General features: G+C 36.3%; 1 protein-coding gene across 1 annotated transcript in view; it reads right to left on the minus strand.

The window, feature by feature from the left end:
* Positions 1-27422, minus strand: part of EYS (eyes shut homolog) — a 1734738-nt gene that overhangs the window by 1397218 nt on the left and 310098 nt on the right. The gene's annotated exons all lie outside the window — the stretch shown is intronic.

Genomic DNA, 27422 nt, shown 5'->3' on the forward strand with positions numbered 1-27422 from the left:
ATACTTAAGAAAAGTGATTATAGAAATCAGAACCACACCAAAGGTAGTGAGTATTAAAATTTGAGATTGGGTTGGGAAAATGGAGTAGATGGAATAACTGGACTTAGTAGTTAATTGTAAGCTAAACCAGGGGTGGGAAGAAAATGTTACTAAAATATTGTATGCAGCTCTTTGCAGGAAACTGCCCACGAGTAGGAAACCCATTTTTTTTCAACTGAAGCAAAGTTACCTTGTAACTAACCTTAAACCAGGCACCCCCAGGCTCTACTCATCTGTGGCCCAAGCATACCTTTCAAATCTTTTGATCACACAATACCTTGCCTATTCTGTTGGGTTTTTCTGCAGATCAAAGAAGTAGAAATAAAGAATAAGTAATCTGCAGATGACTGGATCTCTTCCCTAGTTTCCCCTTCAGTAATCTCGTGAACACACTGTGCGTCCAAACTGTGAGCAAGATAACATCTAGACTTCAGGAGGAGTCCGAGGAGTCGACAAGCTTGCCAGCAGTGGTGGGTGGTGACAAGTCTGATCCACATCTCAGTGATTAACTGAGACTACTTCCCTTTTTCCATTTAAAAATTTTCATGACCAAGCAGAATCTTCAGAGTTGGGTTTTGGGAGACCCTGAGTCCACAATCTCCCCGTATCACCGGCATTCTGATTAAAAGCAACTTTCCTTTCTACCAACATTTGCCTCTGTCTCTATTGATTTTTGAGCGGCGAGTAGCCAGACCTGAGTTCGGTAACAATAAAAATCCAATATTAGATTTTTTTTGTAATTTATTTAAATAGAGAGAAGGAAGAAATTTTCAGAATGAAGGAATAATGAGTTACATTTGGTCTTTGTTGAGTTTTATGTATGTGCTGTAATTTATGACTTTTGATATCATTAGAAACACTAAGTAGAGAACAAAATAATACCTGCTTTTTTACTTTTGATTGTTTTGGAAATTTCATCACCATTATTCTTTTCCTATTTCTACCTTAAGTCTTCAAGTGTTTAATAGCTCCTGTTATGTGTTGTTTTCCTCCCAAAATTGTTGAGAAAACCTCCTAGCAGTGTGGAAACAAACCACGTTATCTTTTTTTTTTTTTTTGGTTCACCAATTATTTTCTCACAAACATCTACACAATTTGCACGTGTTTCATACGTTAATTTTGTTTCCTAAATTTTGGTTTGGCAAAGGTGGTTTCTTTAGCTACTGTGGTTGTTTACACTATTTATTCTATAGCCCCAGTGTTCATTATATTTTCATCTCCCAAAAAGCACTACTCATTTTCAAATTCAAACTTATTTGTTACATTATCAGTGTGAGATCTTTTTCACCTCCATTTCATGTATGGAATAACAGATTCAGCATTAGAGCAATTTGTTAAAGACAGGTCTAGAACAACAGATTTTCTGACAAACACATTAATGTGACTTTCATTGCATTGTACCTATTCTCAGGTCAAATATTTGATTATGCTTAGCATTTTATCATATTTTTTCTTTCAACCTGGATACTAATAATCATGAAACTCCCTGGTTATGAAAAATGTTAACCCTACATTGTGAGTTGACATTTATGTCATAGTCATCCCTTTAAATAAAGTAAGTTAAATGTAATATTTTAGGACATCTTTATGATAGATTTTCAAAGCTATCTAGGAAGGACAGACATCACCTGATTTACTGTAATGATGAACTACCTTAATAAATTCTCATATCCCAATCACCTAAAAAGAAAGTAGAAGAGATGAAACTTCTATCTTGTAATTTTCAATCTGCAATTATGCCTCATCAACATATATTGTAAAACTATGAGAATGTTAAAAATAAAAACAAATTAAAAAATTTCAAATTCCTCTGCTTTTTTCTTTTGTGTGTGGTGTGTGGGGGGAATCTGAGTAAGAAACAGGTCTATCAACAATAGTACTGAGCCTAAGACTCTCTCACTACCCAAAATGAGTAATTCTAAGACTAACTGAAAAAGAATGGAGAATTATATGAAAAATTATAACCTCATCCAAAAATACTGGAATGGCCCATAAAGTCAAGTAATGTTATAAATATGATTCAATGAATAGCATACATTACATTGTGAATTTCCATATGCTTACATCAAGTTAATGCCCAGTAATTCAATTAAATGAATACAATTTAAAAGAAGAGATTCCCTTAATAATGTAACAGTGCAGTTTCTGGTTAAAATATATGACAGATTTTATGGTTATTTATTCAAACCTCTACAAACTTCAGTGGATATTGCTTTATGAGTTTTGCAGTAAGAAGCAAACAGAAGTTCAGTGAAGCAGCTATCTCTCTACCAGTTGAGATAATAAAATACTTTACAGTAAGTAGTCATTTGTATGAGATTAAAGTTGTCCTTCATAAAGTACTGGAGCTGTATATTTTTAGTATTTGCTTCCACCCTTATGGCATGCAAACACAATCATTTTACCGAAGTGCTTAACATGTTTCTACACCTTCTAAATGGGTGAAAATGAATTGTGATAGCACACAGTATTAATATGGAATGCCACAACATCGCTCGCATAATACAGCTTTCCTTTCAGAGGATTTAAAAACCTCAATCTTGCTGTTGCAAACCTCTTCTTGGCTGGGCACAGAAGCAGAAATATGAGGTACTAAATGTTCTCCCTCCTTTGAAAATGGCCTTTCTCTCTAGGGACCAGAATGATAATACTGCTTGGCAGAACAATATTTGCAGATTCAAAGAACAAAATATTAATCTCAGTTAAATCTAACTCTGTTGCTTTACAGCTTCTGAAATTTAGGAAAAGGACAAGACTCTCCCCATGAATAATAAAATGAGAAGTTGCCATTCTATCTTCCGATGTATAGAGCTGTTTCCCTTTCAATTTTATGCAGTGTATTGGGTCGAAGAAGGAAAGAAAGATTTATGGAAGATGAATAATTTTAGTGCCATAGGTGTCTCGTGACAAGAATAATGGGAGACGGGGGGTAGCAGCGGCGGTAAGGGGACTGCGTGGGGCGGTGACTGCCTCTCAGTGGGTGCCGCACATCAGCGGGGCGCCCTCTGCACAAGGGCAATGACGGGCACCTGGACCGTGATGTGGTGCATCGAAGCCGCAGAGGGTCTGCTTATGGCTGCCCCTCCCCCCACCAAGTGTCGCTGTACACCTAAGCCCTCGAGGAGATAGGAGGGAAAATGCTTTGAGTCATAGGAATGTGACTGAATTCAAGTTTAGATTCCAATTCCATAAAAAGGAAACAAAAGGTGACTGAATTTATCACTAAGACAGTATGTTTTGTATCTACATCAAGCAGAATGGGGCTGGTGACTGAAGCTGTTATACAAAACTGAAAGCTACACTTTTGCAAATCTGAGTTTGTGTTTGTTACATCTGGGTCTATTACACAGGAGATATCTCCTGCAGCCCTGTCTGTGTGTGCCCGCCTCAGTGTTCCAGGGCTGCCATGAGCAGTTCAGCCCTCAGCACCACCCAGGCCTCCTTCCTCCCAGGGAATCTCCCTACCCTCCTTTAGAGTCAGGTGTGGTCATTAGACATCCTCGGCCAGCCAAGGGCAAAGGGTGAGGAAAGTGATATGAATCACTTTCAGGCAGAAACTTGTAATTGCCAGGTCAAGACTTTCCTGGGTTTCCTTCTCCAACTCAATGGCCAAAGTGGAAATACAAGCTGTGCAAAGGAGCATTGCAAAGCCTTCACACATGTGACAGCATCCCCAAGGGTCATCTGAACCCACATGGAATTCCTGTGAGTGAGGAGTCAATCTTTGCTGCTTTAAGCTCCTGAAGCTGTGGGTTGTTACTGTAGTATTACTTATCCTAACCCAACTGACCCACAGGCTAGAACGCTCTTGTGAAACCTGCTTTCTTTATAGCCAGAGCTCTTTCCAACATCATCCAAGTTAGACCATGTGACTTCGGAAGCTCTTTTGGGCTTTGCCAATCCAGAATTAAAGCCAGTGTAAGTAAAAAGTGGGTAAGTGATGGTATTTGCTATAGTGGACTCTAAGGGCATGGAAGAAAAGTCAGGCAGTGAAGGGCAATGTCATCACAGAATGCTGAGCACTGCAGCCTTTCGCCTGCTCACTACGGAAGGGAGTAATCTACGGACTGCTTCAGATGACCCCCAAATCTCTGCCCCACTGCTCAGACAATTGAGCAGGGCTTTCCAAGGAGTCCCTCCTCTGTCCACATGAACCACAAGAGGAAATAAATAGCATCAAGGGGAATTTGGCCAGGGAATTTAAGCACCAAGGTACTTTCCATTTAATATATGAGAGTTTAACAACAAAAAATAATATGTTTATATGTTTATAGGAAACAATGGTATTCATCATTCAATTAACGAAAAGAAAAAGCAAAAAAAAGAGGGGCAATGTAAAGAATTTCCAAGGAAGAGTCTGACAAAAAAATAATTTTTAAATGCCTTGTTAATGTTAAGGCACTGATATTGGTGCCAGAGATAGAGCAATACCAGATCTCTTTTCTCCTATCTCATGAAACATATTTTGGGGGACAGGAAAGGTGGGAGACTGTGGCATTGAGAAGGTGGAAGGAGGCAAAACAATGAATAAAAAGACAAAGCAAAACAGAAACATGAGCTTGATAACCACAGACAATGATAACTACAAGAAGAAATGAAACTAGTAATATGAGGAAGAATGCGGAAGAATCGGTGTTGTGAGTGATTGAGACTGAGTGGTTGGGACCAGGAGAAAGTTAACTGAGATTTGAATGATACGAAGAATTCAGTGTTTGGAATTTTTGTTCTCTACGTGAGATCGGTTGGTTTCACTTGAAGCATAGGAAATATTCTAGTGCACCTGAAGTGCTCTGAACTTGGAAAGAATTGTATGAGATGATGGGAGAGATGTGGAAGGGGGCCCTGGTGGTCATGTGATGAATCCAGTGAGGTTTCATTTAGAGAAACAACCCAGTTGTGAACTCTCTACTGAGCCAAATAAGTGTAAAAGAACCAGGTGTATTTTGTAAAGCTAAATACAGATCTTTTTAATTAGGTGTGTTAATAAATAAGAAACACCTGTGGTTGACCCTCTGAACTATTATTAAACGGGCTGTGTTGACTTGTGGAAGGAGTCCCAGTGCATTTGGTATCACATGTGTTCCCAGTTCTTCAAGCTAACTGGATATGTCCTACAGCTCCATCTCTGTACATATGATCTCTGTGAATTGTGTCATGTGCACACAGTTCAATAACCAGCCTCTGATAGACTAGCAAGGTTAAATGAGTAGTCTGTATTTCATTCTGACAGATGGAGAGCCACAAGAGAGTTTTAAGCTAGGGAGTAACAAATGCATCCATGTTTTAGTGGGACTACTCTGGTTACTTTGTGATAAATGGGTTACTAGAAGGCAACGTCACAGCAGGGTGACTAGCTTGGAGACTGTTATAAAGGATTACAAATAATCAAGTCTTACACGGGCTCTAAGGGAAAAGGAACCAAGTTGTCATTGAGTTAAAGATACCAGAAGATGTGCTAAGGTAGAAATTAAGCGGAATCTTAACAATCTTAAAGAAAAAGTCTATTGTAAATAATATATTATTTATTTATATTTATTTATAAATATATTTATTTATTTATTTGTAAATTTAAATCCTCCAGTTAAGAAATTGCTACTCCAAGTCTTAATGAGCCACTGCCTGTGAACTCTGCTGTACCGCTTGAGGCTCAGGAAGTGCAGTCTGTTTGGGAATACTTCTACCTGGGAGAACACTAGGGAAGCTCAAAGCTAAACACTTGTGAGTTATTTCCAGTAAAAGACAGAAGGAGCGACCAACCCTAAATTTCGTCATGAAGAGGGACAGCAATAGATCTGGTGGCTGCACTGTCATGGTTCAATTCTTGTTAGACCTGATTCATTAGCAAACATTACCAGTCGTTGGTCACTCAGAGAGACACCCCATAACCCTCAGATGCCCCCAGTCAACATAGGGCACCCAAACACTTCCAGGGTGCTCCCTGAGATCTGCTTCCTGCTAAGAAGAAAATCCCATGTTCTCAATTTCTTAGCCTTTCACGTTTTCCCCTGGATCTTAAAACAGTTGTTCTCCACCTTGGATGCACATTGTAATCACAACAAAACAAAAAACAAGCAAACAAATAAAACTCTATCTCTGCTCTGCGTGCAGACCAGTCGAAATCAGAAAATCTAGGAGTGAGACCTGAATATTAACATTTTTTAAAGCTCCTCAAGTGAGTATAACGTGCTTCCTGGAAAACAGCTTTAAAGGAAAACTAATTTTCTGCAGAGAACAAGCTTCCCATGCCACCTTCTAAGCCGAGGCCCTTTTCTTACATGTTGCTTATGTCAGAGACAGGATGTCATATTAACTGTTCTCCTGGCTCTTCAGCAATGTTTCCAGACATCACTCCTCTCTCCTTTGAAAGGAAGAAATAATCTTATGTTCTTTGAGGTGCATACTGTCTCCTTGTACCAGTGTGCCTCAAATTTTAACATGAATCATATGAGATTCTTGTGAAAATGCAATGCAGACTCTGATTAGATAAGTAGGTCTGGAATAGGACCTGAGATTCTGCATTTGTAAAAACTGCCAGGGACTCCAGAGCTTGCTGGTCCGCGGAACACACCTGGGACTCACACAGCAACATTATCCTCTCTTGCGCTGACTTGCCTGCTCTCTCTCCCATTCTTTTCTTACGAGATTTTAGCCTCTGGTTCACAGAGTATCTTCCTTCCCCTTCTCCTTTCATTGGTCCTAGTGATATCAGTATCTCTATTGATGAAATAATCTCCACCTGGACTCTTTATGTCTTCATCATCTTACATTCAATGATGCTTTTCTCCTCTCCACCTCAATGCTTTAAACCTTATCCATTATAACAAGACTACAGGTAATATCTCCATTTTAAATATCTGCCTCTCATTTTCGGCCCTTTTGCTGCATCACCCTATACCCATAATGCTTTTACAGTTCTCCTGATTTGTGTTTTCACTGCCATTATTCCTTGAATTCATCAAGACCCTGAGCAATGAGATTTCTCAGAAGCCCACCTTACAGATTCACTGCCCCTGTTGTCAATCTTGATGGATAGTAGAGGCAAAGGAATAAACGATCCTGTCTGGTCCCTATGGTGAACAGTCAGCCCAATAACCACTGAGTATATTTCCTACAACTGCTGTCAGGGACCAGGATACCTGTGCACATCAAACCTGACTGACTCCACAATGTACAGAAACAATCTGCTCTGTTTGGAGATTGGTGTAGGGCTTGTATTCCTGAAACAAGAAACAAATGTAGACAAAGAGTGAGGGATGTTTGCGTCTATTTTCATTAAGATGGGAGTAAGTACTCTGTTACTTAAATTTCCAGCTTTATTCAATACAATCCTAATTCTGGTATGAGGCTTATTACTAAGTTCTCATGTACTGTGTATTTTCACGACGTACTGTATTTTCATGGATATTTTATTGGAAATTTGGGGGAAAAGCATATCAATGCTAGTGAGATATGATTTTAAGGTAGAAGTTCAAAATAATGGAGGATATTTTTAGGGAGTGTACACTTACATGTACACTAAAAGTAACCAGCTCTGGAGCATATTGTCTTCATTAGGATCTAATCCACAGTGACTTGCATGTTTCTGAGTACATTTTTTTCTCACTGTGTTCTACAGCTCTGCATTTATAAAAATGTAATAAATTGCTGTGATGATTTGGAATGTGAGAAGGAATTCAGGTTGTGGTAAATGTATCTCAAAGACCCTAGCAAAAATTAAAAGCAGAGCACAATTTCCTTAGGTTATTTTCACTTTCTGCTTAGTTTCACCTTTACTCATTTCTATTTATTAGTCTTCCTGTTGTTCCATTTAGCTATTTTATTTTTGCTTGTAACCTCAAAAAAAAATAAAAAACAGTAAAACCAAATTTGAAAATAATAATAATAACGTTTCTTACATCATATCTTTTGTCTAATACACTTAAAATGGTTTACTCCACTACAAATATCCTTAGGAGAAAATTAACCTCCTGCATTTCAGTTACAAAGAATTTGAAAGCAAATCTTTCATATGAAGTTAAAAGATGTTTTTAAAGACTTCTAATATTCAAATTTGAATTGGTACAGGTATTAAAATGTCAGTATGCCAAAAAGAAGAATGCTCTAACAAGTAAAACAGTAAATGAATCTTTATTTAAATAGAACAATACAGCATAGAATGTGTCTAGTAGAAAAGCAGGTAGTTCAAACTTAGTCCAGAGTAACTTGGCTTATGCAAGATCACAAGAGGGGTACCCATGCTTGAGGAACCTGTTCATGCCTTTTCCCTTGTTACCATGTTTCCAATCCTTGATTCTTTCTTGTGCTGCTGTCTTATTTACTTTGTTTACATGTTTGGTTTTATTAGAGCCACATGCACCACTTCATTCATTCATTCTCTTAGCTCCCTAGCTGCTTGCTATGGTTCCTGGATTGTAAATTGTCTCCTTACACTTGGCACACAATTTCTTTTGCTCTTTGCTCTCTAAAAGGCATTCTTTGACACAGTTGCAAGATCTCTTATGTAATAATGATCAGGACTGTTACGTTGCCTAGTTATAGAGTCTGAGGTGCCCAGGGGCAGAAGATTGGACTTCTATACCTATACATGTACCCATACGACAACAACTATAAATTTCCTAGGAATTAACTTCCAATATATGAGAGCCAATGAGAAAAAAATTGAAACTCTTATAAGATACAGAGATGATTTGAGTAAATTGAGAGACATTTTATGCTCATGGATAGGATTTCTTACTGTTATAACTGCCCCCCACCCGAAATCACTGCATTTTAATCAATGCTGATTAGAATTATAGTTGGATTTTTCTGAGGATCACTGAATCTAGTCTAAAATGTATATAGAGCCTTAAAAGTTTATGAGTAACCGAAGCAACTTAAATAAGAGTGCATGAGGGAGAACTTAACCTAGCAAATATTGACACATTAAAACTGTATAGTGATAAAATAAAAGTACAGTATTGTCTCAAGAATAAGCAAAGAAAATTTGGAGCTTAGAAACAGACCTATAAATGTATAGAAACTTAATGTAAGATGAAGGTGGTTCCATAGCAATAAAGAAAACCTGCATTTCATAGTAGATGTTACTGAAAAACTGGCTCACTATATGGAGGAAAATTGGGTCCCTACCCAACATCATATAAACAGATAAAAGAAAAATGGATTAAAGACTTAAAATTAGAAAGTTAAAATTATATAAAATGTAAATTTATAAATGTAAATTTATATTTATTATATTTAATAAATATAAAATTATAAATCTAATTAAAAAATAATAAAGTATTCATTTTACCTAGTACATAGAAGAATTTCTAAAATCATTTGAATTTGATTATACCAGCATTAAGAATATGTTAACCAATAAAGGACCACATTGGATAAAGGACACCATCACTGATTGTGATAGAACATTCCATTTCTGAATTAACATATTAATATGCAAAGCACAATTATAAACAAAAAATAAGAGGCAGCAACCTCATTGTAAAAACAGGCAAAGATAGGAACAGATAGCTTACAGAATGCAAACTCCTAAGGCCTATTAGAATATGATATGATGTCAAAATTACTGGTAATCAAGTTAGGGTGAAAGTAAAATTGACAATCAAAAAAGTGTTACATTAACCAGTGAAAATACAGTTCCAAATACTGAGAGGTATGATTAACTCAGCCTTCTTCACATGAGGCTTGAAAATATAAATCACCTAGAAAAGTGAACACATATTGAATGTGGATAAGCTCTAGATCCTTCTGTGTCAGGATCTATCTAATCTTTTTCTATGTGTGCAGGTGGGCCTTCTGTAATACACAGCCTTGCACTGATCATACGATTGACATTTGTTCATTTTGAAATCATTGATAATGCACCCTTAAAATGATTAATAATAACTTGGTACTTTGATTCCTTGAGATCAATATTGCATTGCATTTTTTTCCCCTTAAACAGAAGGAGGAATGCACAAACCACTTTTTTCTACTAGCTGTATGACCTTTCTTTAAACATGGCAAGGCACAGCTAGCTACCTTACTTCTGTGTAATTTTTGACACACGAGAAAAGAAACATGTTTGGTTTGATATTATTTCACAGAAAACTGTATTTATGGATACTGATGGTCAGTAAATGTGGACTGAGCTAACATATGGATATTTCTTCTTATAAGTGTGATATTCAATAATTTAGGTAAATATGAGAAGGCAAATAATTTAATCTTGCTAATGTTTAGAGTAATGTCCAAATATAATAATTTTAGTAAAAAATAGTATTTTATTTTCACAGAAACACTTTGGAAAGGGTTAGTCTATAGTTTAGCTAAAATGCATTATTTTGAAAGAATTCATGCTTAAGTTTGTGGGAGGTAGAGTCCACCCCAAAACTGGTTTTTACCATTTTTACTCAATTTTGATTTTGAAATTGCTTCCATTTTAAACACTGCCAGAAGTACTGCATTCCTTGTTTTCCTCTCTTTGCCAGGGGAAGGGGCTAAATAAAAATGTGTGTCTAAAGGCTTTGCGATAACTGTCTTGTCTACACCCAACTAGATGACACCCTGTAACTTTCAATACATTTCTAGTATAGTCTTTCCTATTCTATTTTTTCTTAATAATTATTCTTCTATTTTACCTGCTTTTCCTCTTTGTTTGAACGGACTTCCACTAATTTATATCATTAGGTTTCATGTTGCTGTCAAATCTCCTCCAAAAACACCAGAAAAATACTGCTGATCCAAACACAGCCAGCTTTATTACAACTATTGCAGCTGGGACGGCTCTGCTTTGGCAGAGCATTAGTGGTGCCTTTTCAGATGAGAAAAGGCAGGGGTGGGAATCTTTAGGATATAAATACACAAATATATACTAGCATAAAAATATACCAGGGCCTTTGCTGGATGGTTTTGAGGTAGCTCTTCCAAGGCAGGGAACTTGGGCAACACTGATGACTTCATAGTTTGTATGGTAGACATAATAAGGTGAGACTCTTGAAGCAAGAATCAATGAGAAAAATTTGATTAGTTCTTCTTGGTAAGTAGGCTATGTTAGTTTGTATGCAATATTATCTCGCAGAAGCAAGTAACTACCTTATTTTGGCTTGAAATCAGAACTATTTATCATAGGGAAAGAAAATATGTTTTGCCCCAGCATTGGTTAAGAAAGAAAATTATGTTGATTTTAGTGTTCACACATCACTGAGTCATTTTTTGATTCCAAAATTTGAAATTATAAAATGTGGACCGATTTTTAAAATATTTATTTGGACTTATAGCTCATGAGAAAAATATAAATAAAATTATTATTGAGTCAGGCTTTCACAAATTAAAATTATTTCTTCTCTTCCCTTGCTATTTAAACTTGAATAAATCAATTAAAATCTTTAAGCAATAAAATTTCTAAATTTTAGCAAGAATAAATTATAGTGGTAATATTTTGCCTGCATATTTAACAAGGATTAATTTAATAATTACACAATAAAGTGTTGACTTCAGTACCTGGCATAGAGTATTCACCTATTCATTCATTCATTTGTTCATTCAACAAAATTTGAATATGTACTAAATTATAGAGATTATGGACACATGATAAAATAAATACACAATTAATAATGTAGTGTGATTCCTAAAAAATGTATTGAATGCATATAAAAATGATTATGGTTACTTGCAGCTATGCTATGTCTATTTAATTTAAGTAAAAAGGTTGCATGACTCAAAGGAACCCTGAACAATCATGTTTCCCAATGTTCTATCCTAATGCAAAGCACGAGCTATTGTTTACCTAAAAATTTATCTAAAGATTTCAAAAAATTACAAAGGGGTAAGAATGAAAGCATAATATATTTTATAAAACAATTTTTACTTTGTTGTCTTCACTTTAGTTTTGCTAATTTTAATATAGCATATTAGAAAATAGAGACGATCACCTCAAAATGCCATAATGAGGAAAGTTGTAAATACATGTAATTAATTGAATTAAGTTGGGCATATAGATATATAAAGGTACTTCACTTTCCACCAAGAAAGCAAGGAATTGAAGAGTCCTTTCCACAGAGCTTGACCCTCTAAGACAGGTTGTGATATGGATTTCCTATTCTAACCTGTGAATAATTGGGAGATAGGGGAACAATGCAAGAGCAAGGGATTGACAAACCACTAATGATTACCATGTAATCATTACTTAATGTTATGTCTTATAAAGTAGAAGAAGCTTTGGTGAAAAGCTTGCAATTAATGACTGTCTCCTGGCTTTCTTAACTTTTTACTAACTGACTTAAAACACACACACACTCACATACACACACACAACAGGTTCATTCAGGCAAGGAGAAAGAAGTTTCTCATGACCTTTGACCAAGATGTTTCATAAATTCTAAACTGATAAAAACTTTTACTTTATCAGAAGTATGTTTGTAATGTTAAATTTTACATTGGGAGCAAAGGGGACTTCATGGACCATCTATGTGTACAGACATATAAGCATTTATGGTCAAGATAGATGTTCCTTTTATGTGTCACATTCGAATAAGTTACAAATCATTATTTCCAGCAGGATGAATTTGATACATTAAAAAGCTCTGGTACACTAAAGAGAGAATGTGAGTTGGACTTATTAGTTTTTAGAAATTTGTCACATAGGATAATTGTGTATATTTAATATCTATTCAACCCAAATAAAAAAGAGAATTGTAACTTGCACTTATATTTGAGGTTTTATAACTTTTTATCATAACTGAAACATCCACATGTCTAATAAATAACATATGTATTACTTCTCTTGACTATGTTGCTCTATGTTAAATCATAGTGACATTCATATTAAATTAATAGCTAAACGTAAAGGCTATCTTTCCCAAAGGAACAATGATTTTGTGAATCAGAATCACACAAACCTTGTACAGCTGCAGAAAATAACACTGACCAAGAACTTAATTGTTCCTGTAAATGTTCTGAGAAGTGTTTGAATAGGTGTAATTGATTTACTTAGAAATCACCAACACAGATGCTCTCCCCCATCACACACCTCCTTTGTATTCAACTATGATTTAATGGTTTCTTGTACAAAACTAGTCCAAGCCAATTAAAAACACAAACAAATAGTCACAGTGGAGGGAAAATCATCTTCTCTGCCCTCATGAAACATGCATGCACCATTAGACAAGAGGTTGTCCATCTGTTAAAATCTCAATGAATCCACCCTCCTCCACCACAACAGCAGAAAAGCATTAACACTTTGGACAACTGTGGAGGGTCATTTGTCTAAGTTGGGGCAAAACCTTAAGGGGTAGAAAGGACATAGTATTTCTTGCAATGCATTAATCTTGACTTTCAAGCAATAGAAAATGTTCCAAAAGGGTCACAGTTAAACACACTTTATTTGGGGCTTATCAGCCTCCTTTATCCCCTTCATATTTTTTTGAATTTTATTTTATTTATTTTTTATACAGCAGGTTCTTATTAGTTATCTATTTTATACATGTTAGTTTATACACGTCAATCCCAATCTCCCAATTCATCCCGACACCAGCATCCCCCTCCCCGCCACTTTCCCACCTTGGTGTCCATACGTTTGGTCACTACATCTGTGTCTCTATTTCTGCCCTGCAAACAAGTTCATCTGTACCATTTTTCTAGGTTCCACATATATGTGTTAATATATGATATTTGTTTTTCTCTTTCTGACTTTCTTCACTCTGTATGACAGTCTCTAGATCCATCCACGTCTCTACAAATGACCCAATTTTGTTCCTTTTTATGGCCTGAGTAATATTCCATTGTATATATGTACCACATCTTTTTTACCCATTCGTCTGTCGATGGGCATTTAGGTTGCTTTCATGACCTGGCTATTGTAAATAGTGCTGCAATGAACATTGGAGTGCCTGTGTCTTTTTGAATTATGGTTTTCTCTGGGTGTATGTCCAGTAGTGGGATTGCTAGGTCATACGGTAATTCTATTTTTAGTTTTTTAAGGAACCTCCGTACTGTTCTCCACAGTGGCTGTATCAATTTACATTCCCACCGACAGTGCAAGAGCGTTCCCTTTTCTCCACACCCTCTCCATCATTTGTTGTTTGTAGATTTTCTGATTATGCCCATTCTAACTGGTGTGAGGTGATACCTCATTGTAGTTTTGATTTGCATTTCTCTAATGATTGGTGATGTTGAGCAGCTTTTCATGTGCCTCTTGGCCATCTCTATGTCTTCTTTGGAGAAATGTCTATTCAGGTCTTCTGCCCATTTTTGGATTGGGTTGTTTGCCCTTTTTAAGTAGAAAAATATTTTTTTTAAGTAGAAAAATACATTATGTTTACAAACATGAAGAAAAGAGAATAGCATTATAGTTGTCCAAAGTAGATAGTTCATCTATATAGTGGTAATAAAAATGGTTGCTGATCTGCCTGTTTCAAATGACTTAGTGCATCATGGTCATTCCCTACACCCAATTCTGTGGTTGTTTAGTATAATGTTTCCTCTGTCTAGAAGAACGATGCATACTCATTGTTCTAGATGAATATGCATCTGTGATTAATATATTAATGACAGAAAATGATGGGCATCTTAATTATATAATTCCATTTTAATTTTACTAATGTAATTTAAGAATAATGTCTATTATTTCTATACTAAATTGTTTAATACTATAGACTAACACTTTTGTAATAAAGATTCTGTCTCCAGTTTTTGATGATTGACTGCTGACTGCTTTTAAGCCTTGTCCTCCCTGCCCCGTTTCTGCTCACATCTGAGAAAGCTCATAAGGAAACCTGGGTGTTCTCTCCTTTGACACAGGTGAGAAGCTCAAGCCATGCAAGCCCCTTCCCATGCACAGAAACACTCAGTCTAGCCCCACTCCATCCCTAACAACAAGAAAACCCTCAGGAAGTCTTCTTTTCTTACTCTCTTAAGCCATTTTTGAACCTGTTTAGGAGCCCTGCCCTTCTCTCCCCAGAAAAGCCCCATTGTGTAAGTAAGAAACCTTCTCATCCCCTCAAGATATGTGTGTGGCTTCATCAGTCTCTACATGTGAACCACATTTGGGGTGGGGGTGTTCATCCTGCATCGGCAGATTACCTACAATAGCTTTATAATTTAAAAGTATGCATAGGCAGTACCCAGTGAAATGATAAAGTATTGATTACTATACCTGACTCAGGTTTGTGAGACTAGTGAGACACTGAGAAATTCACAAATTTTTACAAGCTCTCCTACATATACCAGAATTTGAGAAACAAAATTTTATACTCTTCCGTGGGTAAACTCATTCACTCTTCCCCCTGAAGGTTTGCTCTAACTTATGCATTATTCTGACACTCTTCTCTGTGGCTTCAACCTTTCTATCTTCATCATCAACAAGATTTGTAGCACAATGTGCTCAATTTGTTTCTATTTTAGAAATAATGAAGCAAAATGTGAAAGTTATTAGTAACAATAATAAACACAAAATATCATCCTGGTCTCTTATGTCAATTTTTATTAGACTTGACAAATGTCTGGTTTCTAACTAGAGTTAGAAATGGATCCCCATAGGCTGCTTGAATTTTCCATCACATCTAATTCTTTGTTGCATACAGCATCCAAGGGCTTGTTAATCGACTGGCATCTGGCTGACCACATCAGCAACACAAAGAGGAGTATTCAAATACAGATTTCTGAGCCCATTCCACGGTAAGTCTGGGGTGTAACACACAAATGACTATGTTAAAGAAACACCCCTTTAAGATTCCTTTGGAGTCAGTCAAGTATAGAAGTACTAGTAATGGATATATTTCAGAGCCTCAGGACCTTTAGAGTGAGAAGCTATCATTTATTGTGCCAAATTTTCTCTCCTACCAGTGTAGCGCAGCATGTCAACTGATGAAAAGGTGCTGCCACTGCAAAAAGCCTGGGGGATGATGCTCAGGAAGCCCCTGCAGGAGCTGGATTGGGTCCTCTCAACCCACAACTTTCAGCTAACAGGTGGCACCCTACTGACAGCAGCTGTCAGTAGGGTGCCACCTGTTAGCTAAAAGGCTCTTTTGGATTGAGGCTCTTTTGGATTGTAGCAAGGATGAACTATGATCTGTCACTCTGGAGAATCCTGATCTGAGGCTGTTAGCTATGCACCTGGTCTTGGCAATTGATGGAAGGAACATTGTGCCAGGGGAAGTCTCACACAATGGAAAATTTCCCCAAATGTTGCTTTATACTATCATTCTTAATTCTAGAACCATCAAAATATCAGTCAATTCTGTTGTGTATGAGAATGTGAAAAGCTACTCAACATAGTTCTACTTAAGTCATTCGGCAGAAAAAAATCTTCAGTAATTTAACAGATTTTTCACAAAACAACATTGGGATTATATAAGCTAGATAGTACACTAAGTAGAAGAATATTTGAATTTCCAGAAATAATATTTGTATTTACTTACATAGTACAAATAAAATTAAGACTTCACAAAATATCCTCCTTTAGTCAACATAAAATTTTCTTCCATTTGTGCATTTTCAGAAAAAAATGAAAGAAAACTAACCTCTAACATCTGTAAATTTTAAATGTAATCCAAAAATACAATCAGTAAACCACACAAAAGAGCAGATAATCAATACAGTAAACATTTGCAATGTTTTCAATCTACATGTAATTATAAATTGAAGAACGCTAAATGATTTTAGCATTATCCATCTAAAAATATGCACTGGTCTTGCTAATTATATAACAGCATGATTAATGGTATGTCTTGTATAATTATTTATAAATTAGGCACCACATGTTAAACTCCTAATAATTAGTGAGGTAAAACTTTTTTCATAAACCTTTTTTCAATGTATAAAGTTTACTTCCACTAAGAAAGGTCCATAGAGTCATACATAAAGAATGTGTCTAGTCCAATCAAGGAAGGGATATCAGAAGAAAATATAGAATATATTTTCCATTCAGAACTCCACTATATACGATTTATGTGTACATATATTATTTAAATATATATGTACATATATATAAAATCATACTGTAAGAGTTTTACATAATGAAATAATGCATTTTATATGTTCACAGAAATGCCATCCAAAGGAAGAGCAAGAGACAGCAAATTAGAGAAAAATAAATGTTAAAAGCAAAATTAAAAAAAAAAATTATGGGGTAGTGGCCAAAATGTTGGAGTAAGAAGATCTTGAGCTCACCACTTCCCATGGGCACATCAAAATTACAAATTTTACAACCATAGATGAGAACAACCTGAGGACTAGCAGAAAAGATTCTTCCACCACTAAAGATACAAAGAAGGAACCACAACAAGTTGGGTAGGAGGGGCGGAGACATGGTATAGTCAGGACCCACATCCCTGGGTAGGCACACCCACAAACAAGAAGATAATCACGATTATAGAGATCTTCAACAAGGAACACAGGGTCAGAGCCCCTCACTGGTTTCCCCAGCCTGTGGGTCCTGCACCAGAAAGAAGAGTCCTTAGAACATCTGGCTTTGAAGACCTGGAAGGCTGGAAGAAACAGAGAATCTGCTCTTAAAGGCCACATGCAAAATCTCACACACTACAAGAGCCAGTACAGAGGCAGTAAGTTGAAAGTAGCCTGGATCAGATCCACTTGCTGATCTTGGAGAAGCTGCCTGGAAAGGCAAGAGGCTACTGGGACACAGATGCTAGCTGCAGCCATGTTGGAGAGCTTCTCCTACTATAAGGACATTGGAGCTGGCAAGCATCATTTTGGAGTCCTCCCTCTAGACTATTAATGCTGGAAACCAGCCCCATCCACCAACCAGCTGGCCCCAGCCCCAGGTCTACCAGGTCCCACAGTACTGTTGATCAGTGGGCTGAAACCAACACAGAGACCACTGGCCCCACAGTCAGCCACTCCAGGACTCAGCACCACCCACCAGCAACCAGGACAAGTCCCAGGCCCCATACACCCCACAGCCAGCTGTGCAGACACCCAGTGTCATTCAAGTGGGCCAGGAACAACCCAGGACCACCTGAGCCATACAGCAAACCTGCTGGATCCAGCCCTGGCAATATCTACATTAGGCAGGCCAGACAGACACCTGGACCAGGAACCAGCCCTGCTTAACAATGAACCCACAGTAGGGCCCATGCAGCCCACATAGGGGGCTCCCCTAGAACATGAGGTTCTGATGATGAGAGGGTAGTGTGCTGTTGGGACCTGTAGGATATCCCCTACATAAGTCCACTTCTCCAAGTTTGGGAAATGTAACATAATATATAAAATAAACACAGAGAATTAGGCAAAACTAGGTGACAAATGAATATGTTCCAAATGCAGGAACAAGATAAAACCCCAGAAGAAGAACAAAGTGAAATGGAGATAAGCAATCCATCCAAAAAAGAGTTCAACATAAGGAGTATAAAGATGGTTAAAACTTGGGAGAAGAACAAATGTACAGAGTAAAAAGTTTAACAATGTTTTAGAAAATATAAGATGTACCATATGAAGCTCAAGAATACAATAACTGAAATAAAAAAATACACTAGAAGGAATTGGCACAGTCTTGTGCTCCACCAGGAACCCCAGCCCTGTCCAACAGCATGCTGGACCAGCCCCAGGCCCTACAGGTCCCACAGCCAATCAGACTGGCTTAGATCATACAGATAGACTAGGTGAGCAAACTGGAAAACAGAGTAGTGGAAATCAACCAAGCATAACAGAAAAAATGTTAAAAAAACATTAAAATGAGGACAGTTTAAGAGACCTGAGGGACAATATCAAGCTTATAACCATTTGCATTGTAGGGCTCCAGAAGGAGAAGAGAGAGAAAAAGGGACAGAAAACTTGTATGAAAGGATTATAACTGAAAGCTTTCCTAACCTGGGAAAGGAAACAGACATCCAAGTCCAGGAATAACAGAGTCCCAAACAAGATCAACCGAAAGAGTTCGACACCAAGACACATGATAACTAAAATGGCAAATTGAAAGATAGAGAATCCTGAAAGGAGTAAGGGAAAAGCAGATAAGTATGTACAAGAAACTCCCATAGACTGTCAGCTGACTTTCAGCAGAAATTTTCTGCAAGACAGAGGGAGTAGTAACATACATTTAAAGTGATGAAAGGAAAAAATAAACCCTACAACCAAGAATACTCTACCCAGCAAGACTATCTTTCAGATTTGAAGGAAAAATAAAGAGATTTACAAATAAGTAAAAACTAAAATAGTTCAGCACTACAAAATCAGCTCTAAAAGAAATCTTGAGAGGAATTTTCTATGTGGAAAAAAAATTTACAAGTAGAAATATAAAAATTATGAAAGAAGTATTCTCATAGTTAAAGGGAAATATACAGTAAAGTAGATCACCAATTATAAAACTAGTAGGAAGGTTAAAAGACAAAAGTAGTAAAATCATCTATATCCACTATTAGTAGTTAAGGGATACACAAAACAAAACATTGTAAATATGATGTCAAAAACATTAAAAGTGGAGATGGATGTGGAGGTGTAAAAATGCAGTTTTGTTAAAATGTGCTCAAACTTAAGAAATCATCAATTTAAAGTAATCATTTGTATATCTAGCTAGCTAGCTAGCTGGCTATATATAAATCCCATGGTAACCACAAACAAAAAATCTATAACAGATACACATAGTCACACACAAAATAAAGGAATATAAACATAAAACTAAAAAGATGGCCAGGGACTTCCCTGTTTGTCCAGAGGCTAAGCCTCCATGTTCCCAAACAGGGGTCTGGGTTTGATCCCTGGCCAGGGAACTAGATCCCACAAACCACAATGAAGATCCCATGTGTTGCAACTAAGACCTAGCACAGCCAAATAAATAAATAAATAAACATTAAAAAAATTTAAAAAAAAAGAAAACCTAAAGATAACCATAAAATTGCAAAGGCAGAGAGCTTAATAAGAATAATTTTTTTTAAACAACTGCAAAAACAGTTAAAATGGAAATATGTACATACTTATCAAATTTACTTTAAATGTAAATGGACTAAATGGTCCAATCAAAAGACATAGAGTAGCTAAATGATACAAAAATAAGACCTATCTATAGGCTGTCTACAGGAGACTTACTTCAGATCTAAAGACACACACAGACTGAAAGTGAAAAAATGGAAAAAGGTATTCTATGCAAATGGAAGTGAAAAGAAAGCTAGGGTTTCAATACTTAGACAAAATAGACTTTAAAACAAAGACTGTAACAAGAGACAAAAAGGGCACTACATAATGATCAAAGGATAAATCCAAGAAGAAGATATAACAATTGTAAGTATATATATATACCTAAAATAGGAGCACGTAAATACATAAAGCAAGCATTAACAGACATAAAGGGAGAAATTGACAGTAACACAATAATAGTAGAGGATTTTAACACCCCACTTACATCATGGACAGATCATCCAGACAGAAAATCAATAAGGAAACATTGGCCTTAAAAGACACAGTACCTCAGATGGAATTAATATATGTAGAACATTCCATACAGAAGCAATAGAATACACATTCTTTTCAAGTGAACATGGAACATTTTTCAGGATAGATCACATGCTAGGCCACAAAACAAGTCTCAGTAAATTAAAGAAGATTGAAATCATATCAGGTATCTTTCCAACCACAATGCTATGAGATTAGAAATCAACTATAAGAAAAAACTGCCAAAAAAACAAACACATGTTTAGCATAGCTAAACAATGTGCTACTACACAACCAATGGACCACTGATGAAATGAAAGAAAAGATTAAAAAACACTTGGAGACAAATGAAAACAAAGCACAATGATCCAAAACCTATGAGATGAGGAAAAAAAAAAAAAAAAAACAGTTCTAAGAGGGAAGTTTATAGCAATGCAAGCCTACCTCAGGGAACAAGAATAATCTCAAAAGAAAAAAACACAAAATGAAACAAACAAAAAACCTATCATTACATCAAAAGGAATTGGAAAAAAAGAACAAACAAAACTGAAAGTTAGAAAAAGGAAAGAAATAATAAAGATCATAGTGGAAATAAATGAAATAGAGCCTAAAAAATATAAGAGAAAAGATCAGCAAAACTAAGATCTGGTTCTTTGAAAAGATAAACAAAATTGATAAACCTTCAGCCAGATTCATCAAAGAAAAAGAGAGAGGTCTCAAGTAAATAAATTCAGAAATGAAAAAGGTGACATTACCACTGACACCACAGAAATACAATCCTAAGAGATTACTATGAATGATTATATGCCAATAATATAGACAATGTAGAAGAAATGGATAAATTCCTATAAATGTACAATCTCCCAAGACTGAATCAGGAAGAAATACAAAATATGAAGTGATCAATTACCAGTAATGAAATTAAAGCAACAATATAAACACTCCCAACCAACAAAAGTCCAAGACCAGATGCCTTCACAGATGAATTCTACCAAACATTTAAAGAAGAGTCAATGCCTATTTTTCTCAAGCTATTCCAAAATATTGCAGAGTTTAGCATAAAATTTTTCATCAGAAAGATTCCAAGACTTTTAAATGGCATGTTGGTTAAAATTAAAGTGACAAATCTCACTCATTTTTTAAAAAATCTAGAATCAGAGTTTGTCTGTTTAATTTGGTATTTCGGCACTAACTGTTATTTGTAATTTTGTTTGATCTGGAATTTTAGGCCTAACCATTCATTGTGATTTTATTTGATTATACACAGATCTCTGGGATGCTTGCTGGAAAACAGCTTTGCAAATGCAAATTGTCCTATATTTCTTAGTTACTCTAAAATCGGCTTTAACTATTTGGAAATTGTGGACCAGCAACAGAGTCTCATGAACTTGTTTTAACAGTTTCATAATACACGATCTATCGCAAATATACTTTGAATCTTTTACATGTGAACTTAATGTAAATATTACATTTCATGGCAGAAATAAATACATAGATATGTGTTCTAAACAATTCATTCATTAGCACTAGAACTATAAAATAAAGTCAATATTTCCTTTTAATTCAGGCTTCTCCTTGAATCATGTATGTATATATATGCTGTACATTGAAAAATTTTTATCTCTTACTAGAAAAATTGCACCACTAAAGGATTCATCATGAATTAAGTAAGTTAGCCACAGGGAAATATGTAAATTAGATGCATATAAAAGTATTAGGTAATATAGATTTACAGTAATGTATAATTAAATAAGAATGAACTTTCTTAAAGATTATAAATTGGCAAGTAGTAATAAGTCAACTGTATTTGACATTTTTAATTGAAGTAGATTTTTAACATGGTGCAAATCAGACTGCAAGCTACAATCATTATCTACTTTAAAAAAGTTTCAAGCATTTAAAAAATATCTCTTTATGTTTAATATTTAATTTAATGAAACATTTTCCTCTATATTGCAAGCATTTTATTATAGTTAGGATTATTTCTCTAACCACAGAAATACCTGAGTTACTTTTAAAAAAAAACTTGTAGTTTACCCTGAAAATATTCAGAAAGGCAGTATTTTAGCATGCTAAAATATTTATCATGCATCTGCCATATTTCAGGAGATGGACTTACTGTATTAACACAAAAATGTGGTAAGCATAATTAAAGGCAAATGACAAAGAATACCTTTAACATACAAGATGGAAAATAAATATCCTAAACAGACATATCTATATCAAAACAGCAAACATCACAGTGTGTTACCAGGCACACAAATATCAAAACAATAATGTATTTCTTCATTACTTCAACACAATTTTATTGAGCACCATGTATGTGCCATCAGGATGCATGGATGAAGGAGATCAAAAATGTCTTTTGACCTCTGATTTCATAGAATTAAAAGTTCAGGTAAGAAGATAAACATCAAGCAAATAATGACCCAAATGAATAAACAGAATAACGGTGGTTAAGAAGAAAGAAGAATAGCTATATGGTTCCATAGACCCATAATGAAGGAACTTATTCTAATTAATCTCTCTGAGGGTAGTTATGAAACATCCTAGTTACTCCGTTAGGTATAGAGTTAGGGAAAGGGTGGTATGAAGAGGCCAGCACAATCAGAAAAAAACAATGTTAAAAGGCCCTCAAGTTCATAGTATGTTGAAGGAAGTGAGAGAGAGCTAGCAGCTGTTTGAGGTGAGGTGGAGAAGTGAGGCCATGCCCAAACTGGGGACCATGTTACAATGACCATTTTATGTTAAGTCAGTAGAAGATATTGAAATGTTTCAAGCTAGGGATGGAGTGGAAAATCAGTGAAAGATCAGATATGTCTTTTGGAAAATTCTATTTTCAGTATACAAAAGGAAACGTCTGAAGACAGGGGAGAACTAAGGGAAATAGTTAGGAAGCTGTTAGATTAGCTCAGGTGTATGACAATGGCAGCTTAACATAAGGAAGTGAAAAGAAAGGAAGAGAGGTAGACAGAGTAAAAGAAAATATGGAGGTAAAATAGGATTAGTGATGGATTCAGTGGGATTTGAAATGTGAGAAAGAGAAAGAGATATAAGGGATATCTTAAGAGGATTAGGGAGAATGATGTCACCAAGATGGTGACTTAGGTCATTCCTGACCTTACCACCCCATCACAAGCAAAACACCTAACAACTATTCATGGACAAGGCACCACTAAGAGAATCCTAGAATTCAGGGGTGAGGTTAAAGCACCCACCTGTACCACAGAGATGAAGACAGATTGCATTTGAAGGGTAAGAGGAAGGCTTACACACTGACTGTACTGCCCCTCTCACAGGCTGGTGTGGCACCTCGCTGAGAGGTCTCCCCTGAAGCCACAGTGGTTCTTCCAGTGGGAGAAAAGAGCCCAGGGTGATATCCAGCCACCCAAAATAGTGGGTCACTTGCAGGAGAATCTGTGGGGCTCATCCAAAGGGAATCCAATAATTGAGAAGGAGAAGGGGGCAGAAGTTTCCAACAACTAGCACTCAGATCTTGATAAACCAACTCCTGCCTGCAGAGTTCAAATAGTAGTCCCAATCAGAGGCTTTGCTCATTTGCAGAACCATGTCCCTGGCACAGTATGGCCAGGGGTTTTGGCAAGGTGTGGGTCGGTCTAATTTTGGTCCTCAAAGGAGGAGTTCTGCTGGCCCTGGAGCCTGGTCTGTCCACTCCCAGGCAAAAGAGCTGAGTCACAGCCCCACCCACTACAGATTATGGCTACTGACCCCTCCTAACCAGAAAGCCTCTTGGAGAGTATTTAGGAGTTGCCTGAAGTGGGTCCTCTCAGCTCGGCCCAGGCAGGAGCCAGAGACATAGCCCCACTTGCTGCAGAGCATGGTCCCCAGCCTGACCTGACAGGAAGGGCTGGTAAGAACATCTGGAACCGTGTAACCTAGAAACTCTTGAGCTGAGGGGCAAGTGAGCAGAGCTATTTGCCCCCAGAGCAAATCCAGTGACCCTGTCCAGCCAGGGAACTTGAGTCAAGACCACAGAGAGGTGGACTTGAAGCTGCTTTTCCTGCCAAGCTCAGGTAGGAAAACTAATTGACAGTCCTGCAATAAATGAGTTCAGCCTGCCCAACCAAGGAAACTTACCAGGGCACACAGGAAACTGCATAGCCCATCCAACAGCCCTGTTACAGTGACACTTGAACAGAGAGCACAGCCCGTGGCTTCCCCTGTTGGCAAAGCAAAACTTCACATAACCAGGATTTTCAGTGCACACCATTGCCTGATTTGGGTCCACAAACAGTAAGTCATGCAGACCCTAGGTCTCATTCTGCTGCCCTGCCAGGGCAGGGAATCTAATCCATAACCCCAGCTACTGCTAAGTACAGCACCCAGTCCCAACCATCTAGCAAGCCTGACCAGAGAATCCAAGTAACTGTGAAGCCCATACTACTGCCTCACTTGGCCAGGGAACCAAGCCAGAAGTCTTATCCAGCTGTTCTCAGACAGTGGCACACCCCCACCCTCAACTCAGAGCTCAAGTGGTTGCCTCTTCCAAAAATAGACTCTATTAACAGGCTCCACCTGCCCAAGGATGTTACCAGCAGACATGTCCAGAAACCTACGCAGAGCTGACTGGTGAAGAACTGTCACTGCCAAAGAAAACTCACAAAGTGTGGAAGAGGAGACCATTTACTCAAATGTACAAATACCAACATAATGAATCAAGGTTCGTAAAAAAATCAGGTAAATATGACACCATCAAATAAGACTCAAATAATTGCTCCTAAAGAAATGGAGATCTATGAACTGTCAGCCAAAAAAAAAAAAAAAAAAAATCAGAATAATTCTCTTAAAGAAGTTTAGTGAACTGCAAGAACCCATACAGCTAAAGAAAGTTAGGAAAATGGTGCATAAACAAAACAGCAAAGAAATAGAAATGATTAAAGAAAAAATCCTAGAGATGAAAAATACAATAACTGAACTTAAAAAGTCAATAGATAACTTCAAAAGCACACTTGACCATTCAAGAGAAAAGATCAGTGACCTGGAAGATAGGACAATTGAAATTACCCAGCCAGAGGAGGAAAAGGAAAAAAGAATAAAAGAGTGAAGAAAGCCTATGGGCTTATGGGACACAGTGAAAAGAAACAATATTCACATCATGGGAATTCTAGAAGGAGAAGTGAAAGAGAAAGGGACAGAAAATATATCTAAAGCAATAATAGCTGAAAACTTCCCAATCCAGATCCAAAAGGCCCAAAAGCTTCCAAATAGTTTGACCATGAGACACATTAAAATTAAATTGTCAGAAGTCAAAGACAAAGAAAGAATTTAAAAAGCAGCAAGAGAAGAGGGAGAAGTTACATGCAAGGGAACCCTCATAAGACTCTCAGTGATTTTCTCAACAGAAATTTTCAGGCCAGAAGAGAATGGGATGGCACATTCAAAATACTGAAAGAAAAAAACAAACAAACAAACAAACAAAAAACTGTTGACCAAGAATACTATATCTGGTGAAGCTCAGAAATAAGGGAGGGATAAAGACTTTCCTAGACAAACAAAAGCTGAGGGAATTCATCACCACTAGACCTGCCTTAGAAGAAAGGCTAAAGGAAGTTCTTTGAGTGGAAATAAAAGGATGCCAATTAACCTCATAAAAAAAATGAGAAGGCAGTGTAAAACTCACTGGCAATGACAAACATATAGTCAAATTTGCATTCTGTAGAGGGGAATGTAGTACATAATTCACATACAACTCTAGTTTAAAAGTTTAAGAAATGTAATAATACAATAATCTGATATTAGTTACATAATATAAAAATATATGTAAATTATAACATCAATACCCTAAAATGTTAGGGGGAGAAATAAAGCTTAGAAATTCTATTGATGTTAAATTGTTATTAATTTTAAATGGAATGTTATAATTTTAGGATATATTATGTAAGCCTTATGGTAACCATAGGGAAAAACCTGAGTAATTACACAAAAGAACATGATAAAGAAGTAAAAGCATACGGATAACATGACATCAAGACACACACAAAAAGACAGGAGGATAAGAAAAAAGGAACAAAGCATCTACAAAACAACCAGAAAACAATTAACAAAATGGAATAATATGTTGTTATTTATTAATAATTACTTTAAACATAAATGGATTAAATTCTTCAATCAAATGACATAGAATGAATGAATGGATAACAACAAAAATATCCAATGATATTCTGCCTACAACAGATCCATTTTATCCATAAAGACACACATAGACTGAGAGTGAAGGGATGAAAAAAAAATATTTCAAGCAAGTGGTAACACAAAAACAAAACAAAACAAAGCAAAACAAAAAGCAACACAAAAAACTCAGGGGTAGTTCTATCAGACAAAACAGGCTTTAAACTAAAAATGGTAAAAAGAGATAATAAATGTCATTATATAATTATAAAGGGGTCAATACATCAAGAAGATATAGCATTTGTAAATATTTATGCACCCAACACCAGAGCAGTTAAATAATACAACAAATACTGACAGAGCTAAAGGAGAAATACAATAATAGTTGGGGATTTGAATATCCCATTCTCAACAATGGATACATCATCCAGACAGAGAATCAGTAAGGCAACAGCAGATTTGAACAACACTATAGACCAATGGACCTAATAGACATATGAATAATATTCTGACAACAGCAGAATACACATTCTTCTCAAGTGCATATAAGACATTTTCTAGGATAGACCATATGCCCAAAAAACAAGTCTTAGCAAATTCAAGAAGACTGAAATCATACCAAGTGTCTTCTTTTGGCTGCTATGAAACTAGAAAGAAGAAGAAAATTGGAAAATTCATGAATACATGGAAATTAAATAACATTCTCCTGAACTACCAATGGATCAGAGAATAAACTAAAGGAGAAATAAAAAGTATCTTGAGACAATCAAAATTAGAAATACAACATACCAAAACTAATGAGATGCAGCAAAATCAGTTCTAAGAAGTATGTTCAAGAAATAAAGGCCTATATTAAGAAGCAAGAAAGAACTCAAATAAACAACCTAATT

The sequence above is a fragment of the Eubalaena glacialis genome, chromosome 12, assembly GCF_028564815.1.
Source record: "Eubalaena glacialis isolate mEubGla1 chromosome 12, mEubGla1.1.hap2.+ XY, whole genome shotgun sequence".
Taxonomy (NCBI): Eukaryota; Metazoa; Chordata; class Mammalia; order Artiodactyla; family Balaenidae; genus Eubalaena; species Eubalaena glacialis.